The sequence below is a fragment of the Protopterus annectens genome, chromosome 14.part0, assembly GCF_019279795.1.
Source record: "Protopterus annectens isolate FY-2018-M chromosome 14.part0, PAN1.0, whole genome shotgun sequence".
In the NCBI taxonomy this organism is placed as follows: domain Eukaryota; kingdom Metazoa; phylum Chordata; order Ceratodontiformes; family Protopteridae; genus Protopterus; species Protopterus annectens.
In genome coordinates this window covers 826,267,836-826,281,875 of record NC_056748.1, presented here as the reverse complement: position 1 = coordinate 826,281,875, position 14,040 = coordinate 826,267,836, and the positions used below count along the sequence as shown (strand labels likewise).

The 14,040-nt window shown below is 46.9% G+C and overlaps 1 protein-coding gene across 1 annotated transcript in view; it reads right to left on the bottom strand.

Moving 5' to 3' along the window:
• The window catches only part of TM9SF3 (transmembrane 9 superfamily member 3), a 1,446,273-nt gene that overhangs the window by 1,036,667 nt on the left and 395,566 nt on the right, over positions 1 to 14,040 (bottom strand). The gene's annotated exons all lie outside the window — the stretch shown is intronic.

The following is a 14,040-nucleotide window of genomic DNA, read 5'->3' as shown; positions in this document are numbered from 1 at the left end:
TAAGGCCCTCATGGTTAAGGTAGCCGAGGTATATACCTTTTTTCCCCACCTTTCTAAGGATCTGGAATCTCTCTCGGAAGGTAATGGATTTTTAGCAGTGGAGGCCTTAATTCCCTTGGGGCCCTGTGAGATGGTTTCTGGGTCAGCCGCATGGCTTTTGCATAGAAATTGGTGTGAGTCAGGAACCCTGTAGTACCTGTCAGGCTTGACTGGGGCTGGAGGCAGAGAATCCGGGTTAAGGCAGGCCTCCGAGTAAACATCATCTAGGATGTCCAAGACAGGAGGTATAGCCAGAGGTCTGTGCTGAGGTAGCAAGAGAAATTCCCTAAGCCTTTTCTTGGAATCTGAATAATCTTGGCCTTCCCAGAGGAAGTGTTCCCTTAAGGTATGCAAAGTTTCCCCAAATGAGTAATCCTCTGGGGGGGGGGGATACAGAAGGAATGGACTCCTCTGCATCAGAGTCTTCAAAAGGGGAGTAAGTATGTTCCTGATCCTCAGAGTGCTCTGAAATAATGGAGCCCTGATCAGAGAAGGGGGATTCTTCCTCCACTCTGGGCCTTTTGTCCGGTGGGGGTTGAGAACCCCTGATAAGAGTAATTAAATCCTCAGCCATTTTAAGCATCTGTTTTTTAGGCATGGGGCCTGGAGATGGGCCCTGTGTAGCTTGTCTTTAGAATGCATGGCTGCTTTAGACTTAGTGAAAGCCTTGATGGAAAAAGAAGAGGAAGGTCTGAAGACACCTTGAGTGGAGGTACACATGTCCACATTTTGAGGTTCAATGCCAAGAGTGGCTTCGGTATCTGTAGTCGGGGTGTGGGCCGAGGAGCCTGCGACCTCGGGCACAGGAGACACCGCCAATGAAGTGTCGTCCTCGCTGAGAACCGGACCACGTGTAGTCGGCTTTGGCGTGGTGTCGGTAGAGGCCGCGGACCTCGTGTGTCGGTCCTTATCTTTGCATTTTTTAGACAAAACTGGAGTCGGAGTATCCGACGACATAATATAAATGTTTTTCCAAAATAATGCTGGGCGAACTCCGCCCGACGCTTAATGATGCGTTTGTTGAATGTGGCACAAAAGCGACAGACAGAGACGTCGTGGTCTGGGCCTAAACAAGGTATACAGAGGGAATGGAAATCCTTATGTGGTATTTGCTTCCCACATGAAATACAATTATTAACTTTGTCTGACATTGGACTGAGGCAAGAAAAGTTTCCCCAACGGGGTACTTAGCTTTCAAGAAGACTTTGGTTTCAAAATTTTCGTAATTTCAGGAACTGGCCGACCGGCACTTGCGAACTGCTTCTGCTTCGGGCACCGCGCGGCAATAAAGACTGGAGAAAATGGCGTCGGCTGGTTCCTTTATACCCCTGTCGCACTGAAGTCAGGGAAGAAGCGACTACAACCGACGCCGGACCTAGACTTTGGAATTCGGCTGACCGAGGACCCACCTGACGGCAGGAGAACCCATCTGTTATGACTGCAGCTGTATGCACGATGAACATCCCTGTAATATCGGTCAGGTTTTCTGGGAGCAGGAGGCAAAGAATCAGGGGCAAACTAGATCATCAGAAGAATTAGAAAAATCAGAATCCTGTTCATAAGATTCATAAACGTCAGCTCTAGGTCTCTCTGAAGGGCGAGGGTGGCTTCCCCTGATTAGAGTTATAAGATCTTCAGCCATTCTTATCATTTGTTTTTTTAGGCACAGAAGCCTGAGCATGCGGCCTGGGTGTCGGTTTCTTAGGCATGGTTCAAGATTTTGGCCTAAATGACGAAGGAGGTGTCGGTTTAATATGCAAGTCCGTAGGCCTGAATACAACCCTCAGAAGCCGGTGCCTGCACAGCGGCTTCGGACCCATCCAAGGTAGAGACATCCGCAGGTTCCACAGTTGAAGCATCTCCCAGCATATCGGACTCCGAATGGGTCTCAGTAGAGGCCTGAGAGTCAAAAGTAGCGGGTATCAGGGGCTGCAAAAGCACCTCACTGAGTTCCGGCGAAAGTACAGTTTTGTACCTACCATAAATGTAGATGTTCGAGTGTTCACCCTGCTGCAGTCATCACACTTGGGTTATCCTGTCGTCAGGCGGTCCTGCAGTCGGCCGGAATTCCAAAGTCTTGGTCCGGAGTCGGTTGCTGTCGCCTCTTCCCTGACGTCAGTGCGCCAGGGGTATATATAGTGCAACAGACGCCATTTTCTTCAGTTTTTCTTGCCCCAGATGTCAGGTGCCCCCAGAAAAGGTGGTCAGAAATTAGTACCAAATGGAGTAACCTCTGCACAAACACAAAATCCCTTCAGCTATAAGCAAATGCATCAGTAAGGTACTGAAGAGATTTAGTCAGTAGATCAGAGGGGATGGAGGGAGGGTAACCAGGACTGCAGCAGGGTGAACACTCGAACATCTACATTTATGGTAGGTACAAAACTGTACTATGTTCATCGTGTTACTCTGCTGCTGTCATCACACTTGGGTTGAATCCCAAAGCTAAGGATGGGTGGAGGTATCATAGAGGGTTAGTGGAGGCTATAAGGCCCTGAAGAACTGCAGTGGCGAAGCCCGCCCTGGTCTTAGAGTAAAGAGGTAAGTGATAGTGTTTGGTAAAGGTGTGTACTGAACTCCAAGTTGCAGCTTCTAAAATCTCCTTGGTTGGAACCCCCCTGAGAAAGGCTGTAGAGATAGCTGTTGCCCTGGTAGAGTGGGGCCTAATGGTAGCAGGAACTGGTTTCCCATGATGGGTATAGCAAAAACGTATGCAATGACCTATCCATTTAGAAATGGTTTGCTTTGATATAGCCTTCCCTTGAGAAGCTGTAGCATAGGATACAAAGAGCTGGTCAGATTTTCTGAAAGCCTTAGTTTTTGTCCAAATAGTAACAAAGTTGCCTGTGAATGCCCAAGGAATGCAGGAGTCTCTCACCTTTGTTCTGTGGATTTGGGAAGAAGGTGGGTAAGTGGATGGTTTGATTTACAGCCACACTGGAAACCACCTTAGGCATAAAGGAAGGATTAGTTCGTAGAGAAACTCTGTCTTGATGAACAATTAGGAAAGGTTCCACAGCCATTAGTGCCTGTAGCTCTGAGACTCTCCTAGCTGAAGTTATTGCTAGGAGCAGGGCAGTCTTCCATGAAAGGAACTGAAGATCTGCAGAGAAAGCTGGTTCAAAGGGAGGTAACATTAGTTTTTCCAGAACAAAATTGAGGTCCCATGTTGGTGTAGGAGCTCTCCTGGGTGGTCTAATGTTTTTTGCCCCTCTGAGGAACTGCCTTAGAAGAGGATGTGAAAATAAAGGTGGATCCGTGTTGTAGTGAGCTGAAATAGCTGAAGCATGGATTTTAATGGAGGTAAAAGAAAGTCCTTTGTGCAACATCTCAGCTAAATACTGTAGAATGTGAGGCATGTGAGGCTGAATTGTGTCTTGGCCTTTAGCTTGGTTCCAGGCACAAAACCTTTTCCATTTGTCCGAATAAGCCTTCCTGGTGCTTGGCCTCCTGGCTTCCAGAATAATATCCAGAACTGCTTGTGAAAGAGGAGCTGGCTGGATGTTTAGTTGATTTGCCATGCAACCAGATTTAAAGTTTTGAGCTGGCTGTGAAGAATCTGATTGTTCTGTTGCGTGAGCAAATGAGGGATTTAAGGCAATATCCATGGAGGGCTGTGGGCCTTATTTCTCAATAGCGGGTACCAGTGCTGGCGTGGCCAGTCTGGGACTATGAGAATCAGTCGTGGTCTCTCCTTTTTGACTTTCAGAAGAACCTTTGTGAGGAGAGGCAATGGAGGGAAGACATATACTGTTAGGTTTTTCCAACTGAAAGAGAGTGCGTCCACTTTCCACGCTTGTTGGTGAAATGTCCTTGTACAAAATGTCCTTGTACAAAATTTTTTTATCACTTTGTAATGAGTGATAAAAGTGTGAAGTTTAGACCATGTGGCTGCAGCACAGATGCTGTCAAGGGGTAACTTGGCTTGAAAAGCTGAAGAGGTAGAGACTGCTCTGGTTGAATGAGCCTTCACCTTATGAAATAAAGGCATATTAGCAGATGAATAAGTGCAAGTGATACAATCCGATTGCCACTTAGACAGGGTTGTTTTAGCCACTAGTCTACCTTTTCTGGCTTCCGAGAAGAATACAAAAAAAGCTGGTATGATTTTCTAACATCTTTTGTTCTATCCAGATAATATCTAAGTTGTCTATGAACATCAAGTTTGTGCAGCATGTATTCTTATTTGTTGGTCTGGTTGGAGAAAAAAACGGGCAAATCAATGACTTGATTAATGTTAAACTCAGAACACGCTTTAGGCAAAAAGGAAGGGTTTGTCCTAAGGGATACTCTGTCAGCATGAAAAATCATATAAGGGCATTTGATAGATAACACTTGAAGCTCTGACACTCTGTGGACAGAAGTAATTGCCACTAAAAAGATAGTTTTCCATGATAAAAATGTGAGCTCACAAGATGATGCTGGTTCAAATGGGGGAAGAATGATACGAGACAGCATGAAATTCAAATTCCAGGGAGAATAAGGAGTCTTTACTGGAGGCCTCATGTGAAGGGTACCTTAGAGAAAGGCTTTAGACAACTGGTGAGCCATAATATTTAGTCCGTCAATACCTAGATGAAAATTAGATGTGGCAGCTAACTGTACCCGGACAGTAGCAGCTGCTGCTCCTTCGTTAAAAATCTTAGTCAAGAATTCAAAAATAGATTGCAATGGAGCTTGGTAAGGACTAATGTTCTGGTTTGAAGCCCAAATAGAAAATCTCTTCCACTTACTATAGTACAATTTTCTGGTGGAAGGTTTATGGGAAGCCAATAAGATTTGACTTGTATCGTAAGAAAGATTATGAGGCCTGGCTATGCAGGGAACTGCAGCAGCCAAGCAGTTGGCTTCAGTGACTGCAAGGAAGGGTGGAGGTCCCCTGACGGGTGTGCCAGAAGGTCTGGAATTGGGACCAAGATCCATGGATCTTCCAAAAGATGATGGTAAAGAAATGGGAACCAAATATGCCAAGGCCAATGAGGGGCTATAAGAATGACAGTCCGTCCCAAAGACTTTGCCTTCTGTAAAAATCTGGGTATCAACGGAATTGGGGGAAATGCATTGAGAAGACCCAGGAGCCAATCGTGGGTGAGTGCATCTATCGGGGGTATCTCCCGGAGGAGGTATCAGGGCAACTTAGCTTCTGCATTTGGTGTTGATGTGACTGGCAAAAAGATTGCAGCAAGGCTGACCCCATTTGCGGAAAATCCTGTCCGCAATCTCTTGTTTGAGAGACCACTCGTGGGGCAACAAAATTGCCCTGCTCAGCTTGTCCGCTATCACGTTGGATCTCCCCGGGATGTGCGTTGCTAACAGAAAGCACTGGGATGACACAGCCCACTGCCATAATCTGAAGGCTTCTTGGCAAAGGGGTCAAGATTTGGTCCAGCCCTGTTTGTTCAAGTACCAGACCATTGACATGTTGTCTGTCTGTATTGCAATTGTCCCTAGAGGAAGAGAGTCCTGAAAGTACTGCAACACCAGAAGTACTGCTCTCAGCAACACTGATATTCAGATGCGACTCTTGATCCATCCATGTGCCTTGGGCAGTCTTTCCCTGAAAATGCACCCCCCCTATCAGGGAAGCATCCGTGGTCACAGTGGCTACTGGGGGTGGGAGTACAAAGAGGCGTCCTATTGTGACATGAAGAGATGTCAACCACCACTGAAGATCCCTCTTGCAAGAATTTGTAATCAGAATCATATGGTTTATTGGCAATTCCTGGTAAGACCATTTGGCAAACAGAAGCCATTGAAGAATCTGCATATGCATCCTTGTTAATGGAATAGCTAACATTGCTGCCGCCATCAATCCTAGTACTTTCAAGACCTCTGCGGCTGGAGCTTTGTTCTTTGACACCAACGAAGAGATGTGCTGTTGAAGGGGAGAGACCCTTTCGACTAGAAGACGTAGAGTGGTGGTTGAAGAATCTAACTCTGTCTTATAAAGGCAATATGCTGCGATGGCGACAAGTCAGACTTTTCGAAGTTGACAGTAATGCCCAAGTGGTTGCAGAGTGTCAGAGTGGATTCTGCTGCCTGAATCAGTTGATGCCTGGTGGTGGAAGTAAGGAGCCAATCGTCCAGGTATGGAAAAACCTGGAATCCTAAATGCCTCAGGTGAGCAGTGACCACTGCCATACATTTGGTAAACACTCTGGGGGCTGTAGTGAGACCAAAGGGCAGTGCTCGAAACTGATAGTGATTGGCTCCTAGCTGGAAATGCAGGTGATCCCTGGATAGTCTGGCCATTTTTATGTAGTAGTACGCATCCTTGAGATCGATCGAGCACATCCAATTGTCTTTCCCTAAAAAGGGAAGTATGGACTGAAGCGTGACCATTCAGAACTTCTCTTTCTTCACAAACTGGTTGAGTCTGCTGAGGTCCAAAATGGGTCTCCAGTCCCCTGTTTTCTTTGGAACCAAAAAGAATCTTGAGTAAGTTCCGAATCCTGTTTGGTCTGCTGGGACTGGCTGAATGACTCTTTCTAGCAACTTGTGGACCTCTACAGTTGCTTGTTCCCTGTAACTGGGTAGAACGTCCAGGATTCCCCTGACAGGAAGGGGAGGAGAGGAGAATGGTATGAAATACCCTCTGGAAATGATGCTTTGTACCCAGCTGTCATTTGTCATGTCTAGCCAGGCTTCTGGGTACAAAAATAAGCGAACCCCGACTGCCTCCAGAGCAGGACTGCCGGGCCTCCTCTCAGGAGCGCTGGTAGGGCTGACCAGAGAAATGATCCGTCACCCTGGTGTTGCGGATCCCCTCTGCCATGAGGGCAGTGTCTTCCATTACTACCTCCTCCTCTGCTGACGGAGGGGGGGGGTTCTCCATGTGTGTCCTGAAAGGCTCCTTGAACTTTTCGGAACCACATCTTTCCTCCCTTTTGGCCTTTGGGATAGGGCCAAGTAGGGGTGAAAAAAACAGACTCAGACGGCAGAGTCTTTCCCTCCTGTTCACACCTGTTCAAGGTTTCCTTTATCTTAGGCCCAAACAAGGATGAGCCATCAAACGGGGTATTTACAAATGAAGACTTGAAGGGCTCCGCGAAGGAGGAGAGGCACATCCAGGCATGCCTAGGAAGAGCAATCACTGAACCTGCAGCCCTACTCGAACCATCTGCTGCATATGATACGAGACGCATGGATGAGTTCGCAATTGAATTAAGGGTAGCAAGCTGGACAGAAACTTTGTCAGAGATGCCTGCAGCTACAGCACCCTGAAGAGCATCTCCCAACTTCTTAAGGAGATCTCTTTGCAGTCTGGTGAAATGGGTCAGATAGTTCAGTGATCAAAGAGTGAAAGTTGCTGAACTGAACATGCGCTTCCCATATCTATCTATGATCCCAGAATCTCTGTTAGGAGGGTGGACAGACACGGAAGTCTCAGACAATTAGTTCTTGGTGGCTGCCGCCACCACCATGGCATCAACAGGGACTCCCTTAGACAAGAAGGTTTTATCCACTGGGGCAGGGCAGAAATAAACTTATTCAGTCTCCAAGGGACAGCTTCCATGGACTCCGGTGACTCCCATGCCCTACGAGAGACCAATTGCATAAGCTCATCATAGGGTGGATACACCCAGGAGGTGGAAGGTTGAGACCCAAATGCCTTCAGGAGAAAGTACAGTTGTGTGCACTTACCATAAATGTAGATGTTAGAGTGTATTCACTGTTGCAGTCATTGTAATCCTGCTGGCAGGTTGCCCTCAGTCGGCCTGAATTCCAAAGTCCTGGGTCCTGCGTCGGCTGTCGACGCCCCTTCCCTGATGTCAGGTCGTCAGGGTATAAAAGAAGCAGCAGACGCCATTTTCTTTAGTTTTTCTTGCCCCAGATGTCAGGTGCCCCCTAAAAGGGTAGCCAAAATTTATATATGTATATAATTACATGCACCAATATAAACTTTTACCTTCATCTACAAGCAAATACACCACACAGGTTGTAGAAATCAGAGAAGGAAAGATAGGTTCCAACAGAAGAAAAAGGGGGATGGCAGGTGGATAACCTGGACTGCAGCAGTGAATACACTGTAACATCTACATTTATGGTAAGTGTACACAACTGTAATATGTTCTTCGTGTTTCACTGTTGCAGTCACTACATTTGGGTAGATTCCCAAAGCTATGGTTGGGAGGCTGGAGCTAAACAACATTAGGGGCGGCTATAAGACCCTGCAGAACTGCAGTGGCAAAGACTGCCCTGGATTTAGAGTAGAGTGGCAGATGATAGTGCTTTGTAAAGGTGTGCACTGAACTCCAAGTAGCTGCCTCTAAAATGTACTTGGTTGGTACTCCCCTCAGAAAGGCTGCTGAAGTGGCTGCAGCTCTGGTGGAATGTGGCCTTATGCCCTTGGGCACTGGCTTGCCATGGTATAAGTAGCAGAAACGAATGCAGTGGCCTATCCACTTTGAAATAGTCTGCTTTGAGATAGCCTTTCCTTGTGATCCTGCAGCATATGCCACTAGTAATTGCTCTGTCTTTCTGAAAACTTTGGTTCTGTCCAAGTAGAATCTAAGCTGTCTGTGTACGTCCATCCAAAGAATGCAGAATTCTTTCCCCCTTGTTCGGTGGATTTGGAGAGAAAGTTGGCAGATGAATGGTTTGATTAAAAGCTACACTGGACACCACTTTAGGCATAAATGTTGGGTTTGTCCTCAGGGAGACCATGTCCAGATAAAAAATGATAAAAGGTTCCACAGCCTTGAGTGCCTGTAGCTCTGAAACTCGTCTTGCAGAAGTTATTGCTAGGAGCAGAGCTGTTTTCCAAGATAAAAACTTTATGTCCGCAGTAGCAGCTGGCTCAAAAGGTGGCAGGGTGAGTTTTTCCAAGACATAGTTGAGGTCCCATGCAGGCACTGGTGATCTCCTTGGAGGCCTTAAATTTTTTGGCTCCTCTGAGGTACTGTTTTAATAAGGGATGAGAAAAGATTGGTGGCTCAACATTGTAATGGGCCGTAATGGCAGAGGCATGAATTTTAATAGATATGAAAGATAGGCTTTTGTCCAGCATCTCAGTTAAGTGTTGTAAAATCTGAGGAATATTTGGCACAGTTGTATCTGTTCCTTGTGCCTGGTTCCAAGCACAGAATCTTTTCCATTTTCCAGCATAAGATTTTCTAGTACTAGGCCTTCTGGCTTCCAAAATGACATCCATCACAGCTTTGCTAAGAAGTGTGTTTTGTATGACTACATTATTTGCCATGCTGCCAGGTTTAAAGTTCTGAGCTGGCTGTGCAGGATCTGACTGTTTTGCTGGGATAGTAGATGCGGTACTTGAGGTAAGGTCAAAGCTGGGCATTGAGACAAGCTCCTTAATATTGGGTACCAGTGCTGGGGGGACCAGTCTGGTGCAATCAGAATCATCTTTGGCTTCTCCTATCTGACCTTTAGGAGTACCTTGGGCAGGAAAGGCAAAGGGGGGAAAGGCATATACTGATAGGTTTTTCCAGCTGAAGGATAGGGCGTCCACTTTCCATGCTTGTCTGTGATAAATCCTTGTGCAGAATCTCTTTAGTTGGTAGTTGTGAGGGGAGGCAAATAGATCTATGTCTGGGCATCCCCATTTCCCTGTTATGTTGAAGACTTGTGGATCCAGCTGCCACTCGTGGGGATCCATGAGGTTTCTGCTTAGTTTGTCTGCCAGAGTATTTTTCCTTCCTGGCAGGAATTGTGCCTGCAGATGTACTTGGTAAGTCAATGTTGTGTCCCACAAAATCATAGCTGGTCTGCAAAGGGGGTAAGAATAAGTGCCCCCCTGCTTGATTATATACCACATGACTGTGGTGTTGTCTGCCTTTATCAGTAGTTGTCCTGGATGAAGTAGGTCCTTGAAGGATGTCAGGGCATTTTGAACAGCTAGCATCTCTTTTTGATTGATATGTAGATGCATTTGGTTTGAGGTCCATGTTCCCTGAATGCATCTTCCTGCCATGGTAACCCCCAGGCATAATCTGATGCATCCGTTGTTAGTGTCTGCCTGGCTGGGGGTAATGTGAATGGCTGTCCCTTGTTTTGGTGACAAGCCTTTGCCCACCATCGAAACTCCTGTTGCAGGCAGGGAATGCGAGTAATTACAGTTTCCAGGCTGTGGCAATGTTGAGTCCAAACACTTTTTATGTACCATTGAAGTTTCCTCATATGCAGTCTTGCATATGGAATTAATAGGATGCAGGATGCCATGAAGCCCAAAGCCTGCAGAATTTTTCTTGCAGATAACTGGGCCTTTGTTGCTAACATGTTGAAATAGGTAGTCAGTTGCCTTTGTTTGTCTGGCGTGAGAAGCCATCTGGGCAGTTGTATTTAAGCTTGCACCCAGGAATATTATCTCTTGAGAGGGTACTAGTTTTGATTATTTTTGTTGACTGTGTACCCGAGGCATGTTAGTAGTTTTTTCACAAACGCCAGATGCTGTAAAAGGATGTCCTTGTTCTCTGCTTGAATTAGACAGTCATCCAAGTAATGGCATATTTGTATTCCTCTTTGTCTGCAGCATGCAATTACTGGTGACAGGCATTCTGTAAAGACCCTAGGTGCAGTAGATAAGCCAAAGGGCAGTGCAGAGAATTGGTAATGCATTGAGCCAGCCTTGAATCTGAGGTATCTTCTGCATATCTGTCTGATTGGGATATGCAGGTATGCCTCTTTTAGGTCTAAAGTTACAAGCCAAGCGTTCTTGCCCAGCATGGGCAGAAGCTGATGAAAAGTCAACATTTTGAATTTTGGTATATCCAGGTATGTGTTCAGAATCGATAGGTCCAGTATTGGCCTCCAGGCCTTGTCCTTTCTGGGCACTAAGAACAGTCTTGAGTAAAATCCTTGCCCCCGCTCTTGCTCTGGCACTTGTTGAATGGCCCTCATGTCCTTGAGGGATGAGACTTGTTTTTGTGCCTCTGTCCATTGATTTTTTGGCAGATCTGGCCAGCCGTTTGCCTTTGGCAGGGTATGGAAATGGAACTTGTAGCCTTGTGACATGATATTCAGAACCCACTTGTCCTGGGTTATAATGTGCCAATTTTGAGAAAAAAGTGCTAATTTTCCCCCTAAGGGTGCTGCCAGGTAATAAGTGCTTGGTGCAAGCAGGGGGAAGTCATCGGGGCCGTTTCCAGTAAGGTTATGATTTGTCTTCTCCACTTTTGGAGGTAGAAGCACCCCATTGCTTTGACCTGTATGAACCTTGCGCCTGGAATCTGCTTCTAGAGCGTCTGGGTCTGCCCCTTTGGGGTCTGTCTGACACAGGAAAGGACCAACTCTTTGTTGGCCAGTGTCTACTAAACCTAGGTGGCTGTACTTGTAAGAAATCTTTGACCGTTTGCATAGATTTAGCCTTGTCCTCCATTTTCTTTAACACCTCTTCTGCCTTAACTCCAAAGTATCATGTTGTAAAGGTGCATCTAATAATTTAACTTGAACATGATCAGGCAGATTTTGTTCCTTTAATCAAGCATGCCTTCTAATTACAGAACCTGTAACTGCGGCCCTGCAGGAGGCCTCTAAAGAATCAAAACCACATTGCAAAGTATGCTTTCCAACTTGTTCAGCTGCATGCAATATATCCTGCATTTCCTTGTTTTCTGCACATTCAGAGTTTAACAACATTTTCTGTTTAAGCAATGACATGACATGTTGCTGATATTTGAGCATATGACACTGACAGTTTAAGGCCATTATAGCCAAGGTAGCAGATGTGTAAACCTTTTCCCCCCATCTGTCCAGTGCCCTAGAATCCCTGTCAGAAGGGGTAAGTTTTTTTGCAGCGGAAGCCTTAACTCCCTTGGGACCCTGAGAAATAGTTTCTGGGTCTGCAGCAGGGTTTTTAAAAAGGAATTCATGTGAGTCAGGAACCTTGTAATATCTGTCAGGCTTAACAGGAGCTGGAGGTAAGGAGTCAGGGGTAAGGCTAGCCTCTGAAAACACATCATCTACAATGTCTAACACCGGGGGGATGGCAAATGGCTTGTGCTGGGGTAGTAGCAGGAAATCCCTGAGCCTCTTTTTAGATTCTGAAAAATCTTGGCTCCCCCAGTGGAAATGCTCCCTCATGGTAAGGTTTCCCCAAAGGAATAGTCCTCAGGAGCAGAAGCTGAAGGAATGGATTCTTCAGCATCAGAATCCTCATTGGGGGGGGGAATATTCATGATCAGAAGAGGAATCAGCAGAAATGGAAACCTGATCTGAAGATTCATACTCAGTCTCTTGCCTAGGCCTCTTATCAGGAGGGGGGTGGGAACCCCTGATCAAGGTAATCAAGTCTTCGGCCATTTTGAGCATCTGTTTTTTTTTTTTTTGGGCATGGAGGTCTGTCCACCTGGGCTCTTGAGTTTGATTCTTTGCCTTTGAAGGAGCTTTAGTCTTTGCCTTTGAAGTCGGTTTAATGTATAGATGTTTAGGTCTGAATACACCCTCAGAAGCCAGTGCCTGCTCAGCGGCTCCAGACCCATCTGAAGGATTAGCGTCAGAGGCTTCAGTACCTTGAGTTTCCAGCGGCATGGCTGACTCCACGTGGGAGTCGGTAGCGGCCTGCGATTCTGAAGTAGCGGTCGTCAGGGGCAGCGAAAGCGCCTCACTGAGAACCGGCGAACGGCTTAGGAGAAGCTTCGTCGTCAGGTTTGGGCCTCTGGTGTCTTTCGTTTTCTTTGCGTTTTTTGTGAACTGTGGTTGTCGGATGGCTTTCAGATGACATTTCCGGATAATTAAACCTGCATCCAAAGTAGTTCAAAGCAAAATCATACAGACACTCAATAGTGCATTGGTTAAATCTAGCACAAAACCGACAACCCAGAAAGTTATGATCGGGGCCTAGGCAAGGAATACAGTAAGAATGAAAGTCCTTATGAGGTATTTGCTTTCCACAAGTAATACAATTATTAACTTTTTCTGGCATCGGTTCTGGAGCAAGAAAAAAGTTTCCCCAACGGGGTACTTAGCATTATAGAAGACTTCTGATCTAAAATTCAAACTCGAAAATATCAGGAGTCGGCCGACCGGCACTTGCGAACTGCTTCTGCTTTGGGCACCGCGAGGCAAGAAAGACTAAAAAAAATGGTTGGTGTCGGCTGCTTCTTTTATACCCCTGACGACCTGACGTCAGGAAAGGGGGGCGATGACAGCCGACGCAGGACCCAGGACTTTGGAATTCAGGCCAACTGAGGGCAACCTGCCAGCAGGATTACCCAAATGTAATGACTGCAACAGTGAAACACGAAGAACATCGGACTCATCCTCAGTAGGGGTTTTGGACTGCCAATCACCCCTCTGCCTAAGGATCTCCGCAAATGAGATGTCCTCAGAGGGGGATCGAGGGGACCCTTCTGACTCATCCAAGTCAGTGTCAGATGTCAATGACTCCTGTGGGAAGTCCATGTGCCTCCTCTTGCACACTCTCATTCTGGGGACTTCCTTGGTGGGAGCCTCTGGGGAAGTCTCAGAAGAGCAGGGGGTGCCCAGTGGGGCTACTGAGGCTCTGGGTCTCTACGCTTGGGGTGGTCGATGGAAGCAGACACTGGCACTTTAGAAGAGGCCAGACCTGGCGTGAGAAAGTCTTAGGAGACCATACTCGCATCATGGCTTCGAAGGCATTCCGGCTCCAATGAGGAGTCGTCGACAGACCCGAAAAAACCTTGATCCCCTCCTGCACCGATGCCGTGGGCTCTAAGCCCGAGGTAGGAGCCGAGCTCACCCACGCCAAGACCTCGAGAGGAAGAGTCGGCACTGACAGGTCAGTGCAACTATCCTCCCTGGACCCAACCGGAGAGTGTCGGCTCCTAGAGTCCCCAGTCGGTGCCAAGGACGTCCGAGTAGATGGAGCCGATGACACCGGAACAAGCACCGGCTTCCAAGGGTTCTAAAACCATCAGGTCAGCCTCCTCTGGCTCTGAAAAACCAGTATGGCTCGGAGGAGGAGCAGTCAATTCCAGGGTAGTGGTCTTCGGTTCAGACACCTGGGTTGGCGCCGACAGCAATTTAGCTAGGCCTGGTGTCTTTAAGAGGTTCTGTACCAGTCGG